Source organism: Hyla sarda, unplaced genomic scaffold, assembly GCF_029499605.1.
Source record: "Hyla sarda isolate aHylSar1 unplaced genomic scaffold, aHylSar1.hap1 scaffold_229, whole genome shotgun sequence".
In the NCBI taxonomy this organism is placed as follows: Eukaryota; Metazoa; Chordata; class Amphibia; order Anura; family Hylidae; genus Hyla; species Hyla sarda.
In genome coordinates, this window is record NW_026608969.1 from 96,226 (window position 1) to 109,599 (window position 13,374).

Below are 13,374 nucleotides of genomic sequence, written 5' to 3' on the forward strand. Positions count from 1 at the left end.
ATATATATATATATACATATATATATATATATATATATATATATATATATATATATGTATATATATATATATATATATATATATATATATATATATATATATATATATATATATATATATATATATATATATATATATATATATATATATATATATATATATATATATATATATATATATATATATATATATAACAAGTCGCATCGGCTGAAAGTAGGCCAGAATGTCAGTCCATGTTGGAGCAGGTTTAGATACAGTCTAAAGCATAGATCTCAAAGTCTGTGCACAGAATTTAGCAAGGGCCTCGCACCTTCTGATGCATCAGGTAGGTGCACAATAGCATAGCCTAACCCTCTGTACTTTGGTCTATATTGATGCGGGACATAGACAGCCAGCTGATGACCAATCCATTAGTGCAATGGATGGCTGGAAGCATTTGTCTTTGCCTTTGCAATACCACAGAAGCAATGCATGGTCAATGTACAGCAATGACACACCTGTGTGAACAGCCAGGAGACCCCCCCCCATGTTATGTTACATAGTTACATAGTTAGTACGGTCGAAAAAAGACATATGTCCATCAAGTTCAACCAGGGAATTAAGGGGTAGGGGTGTGGCGCGATATTGGGGAAGGGATGAGATTTTATATTTCTTCATAAGCATTAATCTTATTTTGTCAATTAGGAACATTCAGCACCCACCCGCTATCAAGGCAGCTGCCTATCATGTCATGCCCTACCTGCACAGGTGTGCTGGCTACTCAAATGATCCAATTAAGGAGGCCATTTAGTCAGCAGCAGCAGAAGTCCTGTGCCTGGACGCTCCAACAGCGGCCAGACACAAGCAGAAGCAGAAGCAGCAGAAGCAGCAGCAGCACCACCTTTTGTTTTTTGGCTGCAGCAGCAGCAAGGCCCACAGGGCTGGCTAGCTGGCTAGCCAGCAAGCAGGTAGCAATGAAAGTAGGAATCTTTCTTTTTAACCCTGTAAGGGGGTGGTGCACTGTACCCGAAGATACTGCCATATCGGGTCAATGCATAGGGCGACGGAAGCAAGCTTCGAAATCGGCCCCCGTTCTCAAAAATCCATTTAATATATGGTCCCCAGATAGGGGACGTATCAGATATTAAACTGATAAGAACAGATTTTTTTTTTTTTTTAACTTGACTACCCTTACGGGGGCAACTTTATTAAAAATTAAATAATGTTAACAAAGTTGTGCAAATATGTCAATAAATACAGTTACATATAAATAACATATTTACAACATATTAAAACATAAAATGGGCACTTGGTGGCTTTACAAGATAGAATTCCATTCTTTTAAAAACCATTTTCTAGATAAAAGCGGAAATCTCTTCTTGTCTAAAAGATAGTACTGGTACATTTCATAAAAACAGATAGATAAAATGTCCTTCACAGATAAAACCTCATGCTTGAACAATAAAATATTCCTGGCCTTCCACAGAGCTGCCTTCACACAGTTTATGATCTTCCATGCAATAGTCTCTTGAGTCCGTGTTGGGCATTCCAGGCAACCATAAAAAACCACTGCAATATTTAAGTCTTTTAGTCCAGTTATCCTTTTTACCAGAGGGAGTATCTTTGTCCATATTTTCTGCGAGTAAAAACAAGTCCATATTAGATGGTGCACGGTCTCCTCTTGTCGGCATCCCTCCCTCGGGCAGGTTGCAGAGTTGGATAATCCTCTTCGGTGCTGGAATGCCCGGCATGGAAGACACTCGTGTGCGCAGCTCCAGGCCAGGTCCTTCTGTGAATTAAAAAGATAATTAATACTCAACATCTTCCAAATCTGTATACACTTCTGTTCGTTAAAATTTTTGATGGGAGTCACGGTACTGGTTTCTTTTATTTCCTTTAGTAGTTTTTTGCTATTGCACAGATCCTGAACACTTTTACCTTTAAAATTATATAAGTTTAAAATTTTTCCTAAAATCATGTATTGAGGGGGTAAATTCAAAGAATAAGGGCAACTTAAAACTGTAGAAAACCAGCCGTTCCTCCGCATAAAATAACCAGTATTAAAACGAACAAAATAAGACCAGTAGCTATCTTTAAAAACAGTAGTAAAACACATGCTAAAAAACTTTATTAAAAGGAAAGCTTTAAAATCTGGAAAATCCTTACCGCCCCTGGAGTTCGGTTTTATCACAATTTGTCTCTTTAATTTTTCGCTCTTAGAACTCCAAAAGAAAGTAAAACAAGCTTTTGTTATTTTCTTTAGAACCATTTCGGGGGGTGGGAAAACCAGACTTAAATACAATAAAATAGGTAAAAGCACCATTTTTGTAATTAAAACCTTCCCTTCCATTGTAAGTTCTCGCATGTTCCACATACATATTTTCTTATTTATTTTTTGAGCCACCAAGTCCCAGCTATTAAAACCATTATTAGACTCGTCAAAGGAGACACCTAAAATCTGCACCGACTCAGACACAGGGACGGGCACATCATACAAAGGCATTCCGCCTATGTTTAAAATGTTACTTTTGTTAAAATTGACTTTAAAACCGGAGGCACAATTAAAATATTGAATCTGTTTTAGCGTCTTCTGAAGCGATGGGGTGTCCCTGCAAAACACCGCAACATCGTCCATGTACCCCACTACCTTCGCCTCTAGTCCCCCTCCTCCTGGCAGGGGGACTCCATGGATCTGCTTATCCTTTCGTATTGTACATAAAAGAGGCTCTATTGCGCAAATGAAGAGTAGTGGGGACAAGGGACACCCCTGCTTCACTCCGGAATTTAAAATCACGCCCTGTGTCTTAAAACCATTTACTAAAATTTTACTAGTACAGTTATCATAAAAAGCTCTAAGAGACAATAAAAAGCCATCAGGTATACCCATTTTCTCTAAAACCTTAAAAAGATAAAAATGTGACACCCTGTCGAAAGCTTTTTCAAAATCTATGGATAAAACCGCCAGCTTTCCTTTTCTTAATTTGGTGTCGCTAATTACATCCTTTAAAAGGTTTAGGTTCTCCCATAAACTCCTCCCAGGCACCCCACAGACTTGGTTTGTATGAATTATTTTATAGATTACGTTCTTTAAGCGGTTAGCACACAGTTTCGCCATTATTTTATAGTCGCAGTTCAGAAGGGTGATTGGTCTCCAGTTTTTGAGTTCCGACCGGTCTCCCTTTTTGAATAGCAGGGAGACATCACCCTTCTTCCATGAGCCTGGGAGGATTTTAGACTTAAAGACTTCCGTAAAAAGGGAGAACAAATCTTCTTTTAAAATACCATAAAAAGTAACATAAAATTCAATGGGTATACCATCCGGCCCAGGCACTTTACCTGTTTTAAAACTCTTGACGGTCTCTAAAATCTCCTGCTCTGAAATATTCTGCAATAAAAAAGACTGTGAGACAGGATCTAAAAAATTGGTGATCTCCTTTAACGAGTCATTCATAAAACATTCATCAATGTGTTTTACATTAAAAAGATCCGCATAAAACTCTTGCACCTTTTTTAAAATACCCTGTACATCATTCACTCCTTCAATGTTTTCTATTAACCTTCTATTTTCATGTATTTTCTTAAAAAAATACCTGGAGCAGGTCTCGTTTTCCTCAAGATGCTGTATTCGAGACCTAAAGATAATTTCTTTTCCTTTCTGCTCCAGGCACTTAGTTATTTCTTTTTTAAGATCATGTACCTCCTTCTCCACCTCCATCCCATGTGCTCTGAATTTGTACAGGGTTTGCAGACGAGTATTTAGGATATTATAAAATTCACGTTTTTCTTTAGCTTTCCTAACCCCAACACGGATAAAAAATTATTTTATTTTTAGTTTCATTTTTTCCCACCAGATACTGGTGGGAGTGTTGGGGTCTTTTACTCGTCTGCATTCCTTGTAAAAGGTGATAAAATCTGATAAAACCTGCGGATCTTCTAAAAGGGACACGTTTAACTTCCAGGCATTCCTACCAGTTCTCCTTTTAAAATCACTTTTAACTTTAAAATACAATAATTTATGGTCAGAAAAAACATTGGTAAAAAGATCACAGTTAAAAGGCAGTACTTGATAAGAACAAAAAATAAAATCTATCCTGGAGCTACAGCTTGCATTGCTCCAGGTAACACCGTCTTCCTCTGGTACGTTAAAATTACATTTTTTAAAAACATCAGTGAGATTAAAATCTAAAATCAAGTTTTTTAACATAAAAGACGTCTTATCATAGTTCCTACTCACTGCGTTCGAAAAACGGCGTTCTCCCCTTAAAATACAATTAAAATCACCTGATAAAACAAGAGGACTAGAATTGTTAATAAAAAGGGGTAAAATCTCCAACATTTTTATTCTTTCATTCTTATCAGGAGAACCATAAAAATTTAAAAACTGCCATTTAATACCATTAATAAAAGCGCTGACCAATAAAATTCTGCCTGGTAAAATTTCGTTAAAACTCTCAATTAAAACGTTCCCTTTAAAAAGTATGGCGACCCCTGCTGATCTGGACTCATTTGATCCAGACCAGACTGATGGACCGTGCACCCAATCATCTTCATATTCTTTATAATTTAATCTGTGCGGGATGCCACATTCCTGCAGGAAAAGGACGGAAGCAGCAAAAACCGACAAGTAATTAAATAGGGCAACCCTTCTTACTCTGGCGCTCACACTTCTCACGTTCAAGGACAGACCGGACAACTCAGCCATGGGAATGTACAAGAAAACGTCTTACACCTCTGATTCCCCCTCCGAAGCCTCATACCCCCCAAAATCTGACTCAACTGTACGCATAGAGGAAGCAGGAGAGGAGGCACCATCACTCAGCCGACCCCCCTCCTCCATCATGATTGAGGCATAGTTGTTCTCGGGCATCCTGGCAATCAGGGCTCCAGACTCATTGGGTTCTTCCACCTCTTGCCCCTCCATAGGGGTCGGGTGTTCACTTAGTTCCGTCTCTGGTACCTCAGAGACGGTCACCCCTGAAACCTCCTCCTGGCAGGGAGGAGGGGGGGTATCCCCTATGGGGACCTGTGGAGGAACGTCACTTGGGTTCCCTGCATCCGCAGGTACTTCCATCGGCTCCCCCTGGACCGCCTCCGAATAGAGTCTTCTGGAGCCCCTCCGCCTTTTAACCTTCACCTCTCCACCCGGATCATCGCTCTCAGGGGGACCTTGAGCCAGAGGTTGCTGAGGAGCGGATTCGGCCGCCGTCCGCTCCTCTCTTAACCCAGCATGCTCCTGGGGGCCAGTTTTTTCACCACTTGCACGTTTTTTGGCCATCCTCTGCTCTTTAGGGTCCCCTCCTTTTGCCTGAGGGGGGTCTTTCTCCTTCTCCATCTCACCGCTTACCTCTTGTGGGGGGGTAATCACTGGCTCTGCTTGCCTCGGCTGGTGTCCCGGTTGCTGTCCTTGCTGCCTCCAGGGTTGCCACTGCTGCTCCGTCCTATGTCTGTGGGGACAAGAGGAGAAAAGGTGACCGAATTGTTGACAGAAATTGCACCTCCCTCCTCTTGTGCATTTCTCTGTCTCGTGCTGTGTGCTACCACATTTTTTGCATGTACTTTCACAGTTTTCTTTTGTGTGTCCATATCTGTGACACTTCCTGCAGTAGCTTGGCATCCCCGCATAAAAGAGGTCGCCACACATATTATTTATTTTAAAACGAGCTGGTGGTAGTTGTATTCCCCCTGGCAATCTGTCATCTTTTTTGCATGTAACCTGAAATCTCCACTTAGATGTCCAGATGCCACAGCTGTTCATGATTTTTCCTCTGCACTCAACCTTACTAAAATAGACTTGTAAAAATAACTCAACATCGTGTAGGTTGGCGAAAGGGGAATACATCTTTACTACCACCAGCTTAATATCGTCTAGAACGTGCTCAATAATCCGGACACCCTGAAGCTTTTTGTCTTTACTCGCAGCAGCTCTGGTAACAAAATCTCTGTGGATGCCATTTTGTGTGAACGTCACATCAAAAATTTTACGCTTCGGGTAGTCCTGGATTGCCAATATCTCGCCCTTCTGTATTCCGAAAACTCCTCCGAGCACGTCCTCTACTACGAATTTCAAATCGTCCGCCCTTTTGGTATCATCCGTGAGAATGACTCTCACGGTGTTTTTGATCCTTGCGTATGCCGGCACAGAACCTGGATCCGGATCATCATCCATGGTTCTAACCTCTCTCCACCCGAAGGTCTTGAGAGGCGATCGCTACTCGTTACCCTGGGACTAGGCCCTCTCCCCAATAGCAACAAGTGGGTGAAGCCCAGGCAATAAACCTGGGCGATCCCACAAGGCCGAGGAGAGGGGTACCCGAGTACCTTCTGACCAGATCTCCTGTATTACTACACTTGATCTTAGCCAAAAGGCCGAGAAGCGATAACCGTGAAAGGGGCGGGCCCAACAAGGTCCCCTTCATGGGCACTTTCACTGCTTGCTGTCAGGGAGGCTGCCAGACAATTTTCCATGCACACTCTGGGCTGGGGGGCAGTCAACCACCAGTACACACAGCAGAACCTAAACCCATACCATTATTGCTAAGCAGCAAGACAGGGGCCCATTGCACTCCCACGGGGCCTTTTTAAATGCAATCCATAACCCGGATTTGCCAGGAACCCTTCTTACTCCTCCTACTTGCATGTGACACTGGGCTTAGGATCTGCATAGGAAACACACACACAAGCACACACCTACCTTTGTTGCCTGCAGATGCCTCCTTGGCTGTCCCCAAACGGTATCAAACCAACACCCACGGGAAGCTGTAAGCATAGAGGACATGCCTGCACCCCATTGGACTTACCTGTGTGGGTTAAATCCGGGTTATTTGACAACCTATGGCGGTGATGGTTCTGCTCAGGCAGAGCAGTGCTGATGCTCCTCATAAAGCTGTCGCTGCTGTGAAGGTTCTAGGTGACATCACAAATCCCTATGGTTACATACACAACAAAGCTGGGTTGTTGTTGTTTACACTCTGCAAGGCCTGTGGAAGTGAGTGACATCATAGCACTGTAGTTCTGAGGGTTCTAGATGGATGCAACAATCTCCTGTTGCTTCTATGAAGGCCATAATAGACGACATCACCAAACAGCTCCATAGTCACATACACAGCAAAGGAGAGATGTTGTTTACACCTAGTGATGTCAGTGGTATTGAGTGACATCACAGCACAGTGCTAAGGCTCCTGGGCCTGGACACAGCAGCGGCTGCAATATCTCAACGGAGAATACGTTTATATATATGTGTGTGTGTGCGCGTATATATATATATATATATATATATATATATATATATATATATATTTCTCCACCGAAATCACTTTTAAACCCATTTCCACCTTTTTTTCCCTTCTCTTCCTCTTACTTTTTTTTCACGTTTTTTTACGTTTTTCTCCTTTTCGCCTCTTTTCTGGGCGTATTATTCTTCTTTTTCTTCTTTTTTTTCGTCTAATGCATACCCCATCAGTGCAGCAATGCTTATTCAATACCGCCAGCAGATGGAGACACTGGGGGATAATTTTCTAAGGATTTATACTGATTTTTCCTGTCTGAATTTGTCGCACAGAAAGTTGCAGGCCAAATATGTGTGACATTTCTGCGACTTTAGCTTCTAGAGCATTTTTACAACATTATACATAGGTGCTGAATACATAAAAAGCGACTGTTCAGCGACAGACAAGTCGCATCGGCTGAAAGTAGGCCAGAATGTCAGTCCATGTTGGAGCAGGTTTAGATACAGTCTAAAGCATAGATCTCAAAGTCTGTGCACAGAATTTAGCAAGGGCCTCGCACCTTCTGATGCATCAGGTAGGTGCACAATAGCATAGCCTAACCCTCTGTACTTTGGTCTATATTGATGCGGGACATAGACAGCCAGCTGATGACCAATCCATTAGTGCAATGGATGGCTGGAAGCATTTGTCTTTGCCTTTGCAATACCACAGAAGCAATGCATGGTCAATGTACAGCAATGACACACCTGTGTGAACAGCCAGGAGACCCCCCCCCATGTTATGTTACATAGTTACATAGTTAGTACGGTCGAAAAAAGACATATGTCCATCAAGTTCAACCAGGGAATTAAGGGGTAGGGGTGTGGCGCGATATTGGGGAAGGGATGAGATTTTATATTTCTTCATAAGCATTAATCTTATTTTGTCAATTAGGAACATTCAGCACCCACCCGCTATCAAGGCAGCTGCCTATCATGTCATGCCCTACCTGCACAGGTGTGCTGGCTACTCAAATGATCCAATTAAGGAGGCCATTTAGTCAGCAGCAGCAGAAGTCCTGTGCCTGGACGCTCCAACAGCGGCCAGACACAAGCAGAAGCAGAAGCAGCAGAAGCAGCAGCAGCACCACCTTTTGTTTTTTGGCTGCAGCAGCAGCAGCAAAGCCCACAGGGCTGGCTAGCTGGCTAGCCAGCAAGCAGGTAGCAATGAAAGTAGGAATCTTTCTTTTTAACCCTGTAAGGGGGTGGTGCACTGTACCCGAAGATACTGCCATATCGGGTCAATGCATAGGGCGACGGAAGCAAGCTTCGAAATCGGCCCCCGTTCTCAAAAATCCATTTAATATATGGTCCCCAGATAGGGGACGTATCAGATATTAAATTGATAAGAACAGATACTACACTTGATTTTAGCCAAAAGGCCGAGAAGCGATAACCGTGAAAGGGGCGGGCCCAACAAGGTCCCCTTCATGGGCACTATCACTGCTTGCTGTCAGGGAGGCTGCCAGACAATTTTCCATGCACACTCTGGGCTGGGGGGCAGTCAACCACCAGTACACACAGCAGAACCTAAACCCATACCATTATTGCTAAGCAGCAAGACAGGGGCCCATTGCACTCCCACGGGGCCTTTTTAAATGCAATCCATAACCGGATTTGCCAGGAACCCTTCTTACTCCTCCTACTTGCATGTGACACTGGGCTTAGGATCTGCATAGGAAACACACACACAAGCACACACCTACCTTTGTTGCCTGCAGATGCCTCCTTGGCTGTCCCCAAACGGTATCAAACCAACACCCACGGGAAGTTGTAAGCATAGAGGACATGCCTGCACCCCATTGGACTTACCTGTGTGGGTTAAATCCGGGTTATTTGACAACCTATGGCGGTGATGGTTCTGCTCAGGCAGAGCAGTGCTGATGCTCCTCATAAAGCTGTCGCTGCTGTGAAGGTTCTAGGTGACATCACAAATCCCTATGGTTACATACACAACAAAGCTGGGTTGTTGTTGTTTACACTCTGCAAGGCCTGTGGAAGTGAGTGACATCATAGCACTGTAGTTCTGAGGGTTCTAGATGGATGCAACAATCTCCTGTTGCTTCTATGAAGGCCATAATAGACGACATCACCAAACAGCTCCATAGTCACATACACAGCAAAGGAGAGATGTTGTTTACACCTAGTGATGTCAGTGGTATTGAGTGACATCACAGCACAGTGCTAAGGCTCCTGGGCCTGGACACAGCAGCGGCTGCAATATCTCAACGGAGAATACGTTTATATATATGTGTGTGTGTGCGCGTATATATATATATATATATATATATATATTTCTCCGCCGAAATCACTTTTAAACCCATTTCCACCTTTTTTTCCCTTCTCTTCCTCTTACTTTTTTTTCACGTTTTTTTACGTTTTTCTCCTTTTCGCCTCTTTTCTGGGCGTATTATTCTTCTTTTTCTTCTTTTTTTTCGTCTAATGCATACCCCATCAGTGCAGCAATGCTTATTCAATACCGCCAGCAGATGGAGACACTGGGGGATAATTTTCTAAGGATTTATACTGATTTTTCCTGTCTGAATTTGTCGCACAGAAAGTTGCAGGCCAAATATGTGTGACATTTCTGCGACTTTAGCTTCTAGAGCATTTTTACAACATTATACATAGGTGCTGAATACATAAAAAGCGACTGTTCAGCGACAGAGAAGTCGCATCGGCTGAAAGTAGGCCAGAATGTCAGTCCATGTTGGAGCAGGTTTAGATACAGTCTAAAGCATAGATCTCAAAGTCTGTGCACAGAATTTAGCAAGGGCCTCGCACCTTCTGATGCATCAGGTAGGTGCACAATAGCATAGCCTAACCCTCTGTACTTTGGTCTATATTGATGCGGGACATAGACAGCCAGCTGATGACCAATCCATTAGTGCAATGGATGGCTGGAAGCATTTGTCTTTGCCTTTGCAATACCACAGAAGCAATGCATGGTCAATGTACAGCAATGACACACCTGTGTGAACAGCCAGGAGACCCCCCCCCCCCCATGTTATGTTACATAGTTACATAGTTAGTACGGTCGAAAAAAGACATATGTCCATCAAGTTCAACCAGGGAATTAAGGGGTAGGGGTGTGGCGCGATATTGGGGAAGGGATGAGATTTTATATTTCTTCATAAGCATTAATCTTATTTTGTCAATTAGGAATATTCAGCACCCACCCGCTATCAAGGCAGCTGCCTATCATGTCATGCCCTACCTGCACAGGTGTGCTGGCTACTCAAATGATCCAATTAAGGAGGCCATTTAGTCAGCAGCAGCAGAAGTCCTGTGCCTGGACGCTCCAACAGCGGCCAGACACAAGCAGAAGCAGAAGCAGCAGAAGCAGCAGCAGCAGCACCACCTTTTGTTTTTTGGCTGCAGCAGCAGCAGCAAGGCCCACAGGGCTGGCTAGCTGGCTAGCCAGCAAGCAGGTAGCAATGAAAGTAGGAATCTTTCTTTTTAACCCTGAAAGGGGGTGGTGCACTGTACCCGAAGATACTGCCATATCGGGTCAATGCATAGGGCGACGGAAGCAAGCTTCGAAATCGGCCCCCGTTCTCAAAAATCCATTTAATATATGGTCCCCAGATAGGGGACGTATCAGATATTAAACTGATAAGAACAGATACTACACTTGATCTTAGCCAAAAGGCCGAGAAGCGATAACCGTGAAAGGGGCGGGCCCAACAAGGTCCCCTTCATGGGCACTATCACTGCTTGCTGTCAGGGAGGCTGCCAGACAATTTTCCACGCACACTCTGGGCTGGGGGGCAGTCAACCACCAGTACACACAGCAGAACCTAAACCCATACCATTATTGCTAAGCAGCAAGACAGGGGCCCATTGCACTCCCACGGGGCCTTTTTAAATGCAATCCATAACCCGGATTTGCCAGGAACCCTTCTTACTCCTCCTACTTGCATGTGACACTGGGCTTAGGATCTGCATAGGAAACACACACACAAGCACATACCTACCTTTGTTGCCTGCAGATGCCTCCTTGGCTGTCCCCAAACGGTATCAAACCAACACCCACGGGAAGCTGTAAGCATAGAGGACATGCCTGCACCCCATTGGACTTACCTGTGTGGGTTAAATCCGGGTTATTTGACAACCTATGGCGGTGATGGTTCTGCTCAGGCAGAGCAGTGCTGATGCTCCTCATAAAGCTGTCGCTGCTGTGAAGGTTCTAGGTGACATCACAAATCCCTATGGTTACATACACAACAAAGCTGGGTTGTTGTTGTTTACACTCTGCAAGGCCTGTGGAAGTGAGTGACATCATAGCACTGTAGTTCTGAGGGTTCTAGATGGATGCAACAATCTCCTGTTGCTTCTATGAAGGCCATAATAGACGACATCACCAAACAGCTCCATAGTCACATACACAGCAAAGGAGAGATGTTGTTTACACCTAGTGATGTCAGTGGTATTGAGTGACATCACAGCACAGTGCTAAGGCTCCTGGGCCTGGACACAGCAGCGGCTGCAATATCTCAACGGAGAATACGTTTATTTATATGTGTGTGTGTGCGCGTATATATATATATATATATATATATATATATATATATATATATTTCTCCGCCGAAATCACTTTTAAACCCATTTCCACCTTTTTTTCCCTTCTCTTCCTCTTACTTTTTTTTCACGTTTTTTTACGTTTTTCTCCTTTTCGCCTCTTTTCTGGGCGTATTATTCTTCTTTTTCTTCTTTTTTTTCGTCTAATGCATACCCCATCAGTGCAGCAATGCTTATTCAATACCGCCAGCAGATGGAGACACTGGGGGATAATTTTCTAAGGATTTATACTGATTTTTCCTGTCTGAATTTGTCGCACAGAAAGTTGCAGGCCAAATATGTGTGACATTTCTGCGACTTTAGCTTCTAGAGCATTTTTACAACATTATACATAGGTGCTGAATACATAAAAAGCGACTGTTCAGCGACAGACAAGTCGCATCGGCTGAAAGTAGGCCAGAATGTCAGTCCATGTTGGAGCAGGTTTAGATACAGTCTAAAGCATAGATCTCAAAGTCTGTGCACAGAATTTAGCAAGGGCCTCGCACCTTCTGATGCATCAGGTAGGTGCACAATAGCATAGCCTAACCCTCTGTACTTTGGTCTATATTGATGCGGGACATAGACAGCCAGCTGATGACCAATCCATTAGTGCAATGGATGGCTGGAAGCATTTGTCTTTGCCTTTGCAATACCACAGAAGCAATGCATGGTCAATGTACAGCAATGACACACCTGTGTGAACAGCCAGGAGACCCCCCCCCCATGTTATGTTACATAGTTACATAGTTAGTACGGTCGAAAAAAGACATATGTCCATCAAGTTCAACCAGGGAATTAAGGGGTAGGGGTGTGGCGCGATATTGGGGAAGGGATGAGATTTTATATTTCTTCATAAGCATTAATCTTATTTTGTCAATTAGGAACATTCAGCACCCACCCGCTATCAAGGCAGCTGCCTATCATGTCATGCCCTACCTGCACAGGTGTGCTGGCTACTCAAATGATCCAATTAAGGAGGCCATTTAGTCAGCAGCAGCAGAAGTCCTGTGCCTGGACGCTCCAACAGCGGCCAGACACAAGCAGAAGCAGAAGCAGCAGAAGCACCACCTTTTGTTTTTTGGCTGCAGCAGCAGCAAGGCCCACAGGGCTGGCTAGCTGGCTAGCCAGCAAGCAGGTAGCAATGAAAGTAGGAATCTTTCTTTTTAACCCTGTAAGGGGGTGGTGCACTGTACCCGAAGATACTGCCATATCGGGTCAATGCATAGGGCGACGGAAGCAAGCTTCGAAATCGGCCCCCGTTCTCAAAAATCCATTTAATATATGGTCCCCAGATAGGGGACGTATCAGATATTAAACTGATAAGAACAGATACTACACTTGATCTTAGCCAAAAGGCCGAGAAGCGATAACCGTGAAAGGGGCGGGCCCAACAAGGTCCCCTTCATGGGCACTATCACTGCTTGCTGTCAGGGAGGCTGCCAGACAATTTTCCATGCACACTCTGGGCTGGGGGGCAGTCAACCACCAGTACACACAGCAGAACCTAAACCCATACCATTATTGCTAAGCAGCAAGACAGGGGCCCATTGCACTCCCACGGGGCCTTT

General features: G+C 43.8%; 3 non-coding genes and 2 pseudogenes across 3 annotated transcripts; all 5 read right to left on the minus strand.

Annotated features, from left to right (window-relative positions):
- Nucleotides 1–989: 989 nt before the first annotated feature.
- LOC130321898 (U2 spliceosomal RNA) lies at nt 990–1,198 on the minus strand (annotated as a pseudogene).
- Nucleotides 1,199–6,224: 5,026 nt separating this feature from the next.
- On the minus strand, nt 6,225–6,357 carry LOC130321937 (U2 spliceosomal RNA; annotated as a pseudogene).
- A 2,089-nt stretch (nt 6,358–8,446) lies between these two features.
- On the minus strand, nt 8,447–8,637 carry LOC130321879 (U2 spliceosomal RNA). Its single transcript, XR_008867529.1, has one exon. It is a non-coding gene; the product is annotated as a U2 spliceosomal RNA (small nuclear RNA).
- A 2,079-nt stretch (nt 8,638–10,716) lies between these two features.
- On the minus strand, nt 10,717–10,907 carry LOC130321944 (U2 spliceosomal RNA). Its single transcript, XR_008867560.1, has one exon. It is a non-coding gene; the product is annotated as a U2 spliceosomal RNA (small nuclear RNA).
- Nucleotides 10,908–12,983: 2,076 nt separating this feature from the next.
- LOC130321945 (U2 spliceosomal RNA) lies at nt 12,984–13,174 on the minus strand. The gene has a single exon (XR_008867561.1). It is a non-coding gene; the product is annotated as a U2 spliceosomal RNA (small nuclear RNA).
- Nucleotides 13,175–13,374: the final 200 nt, after the last annotated feature.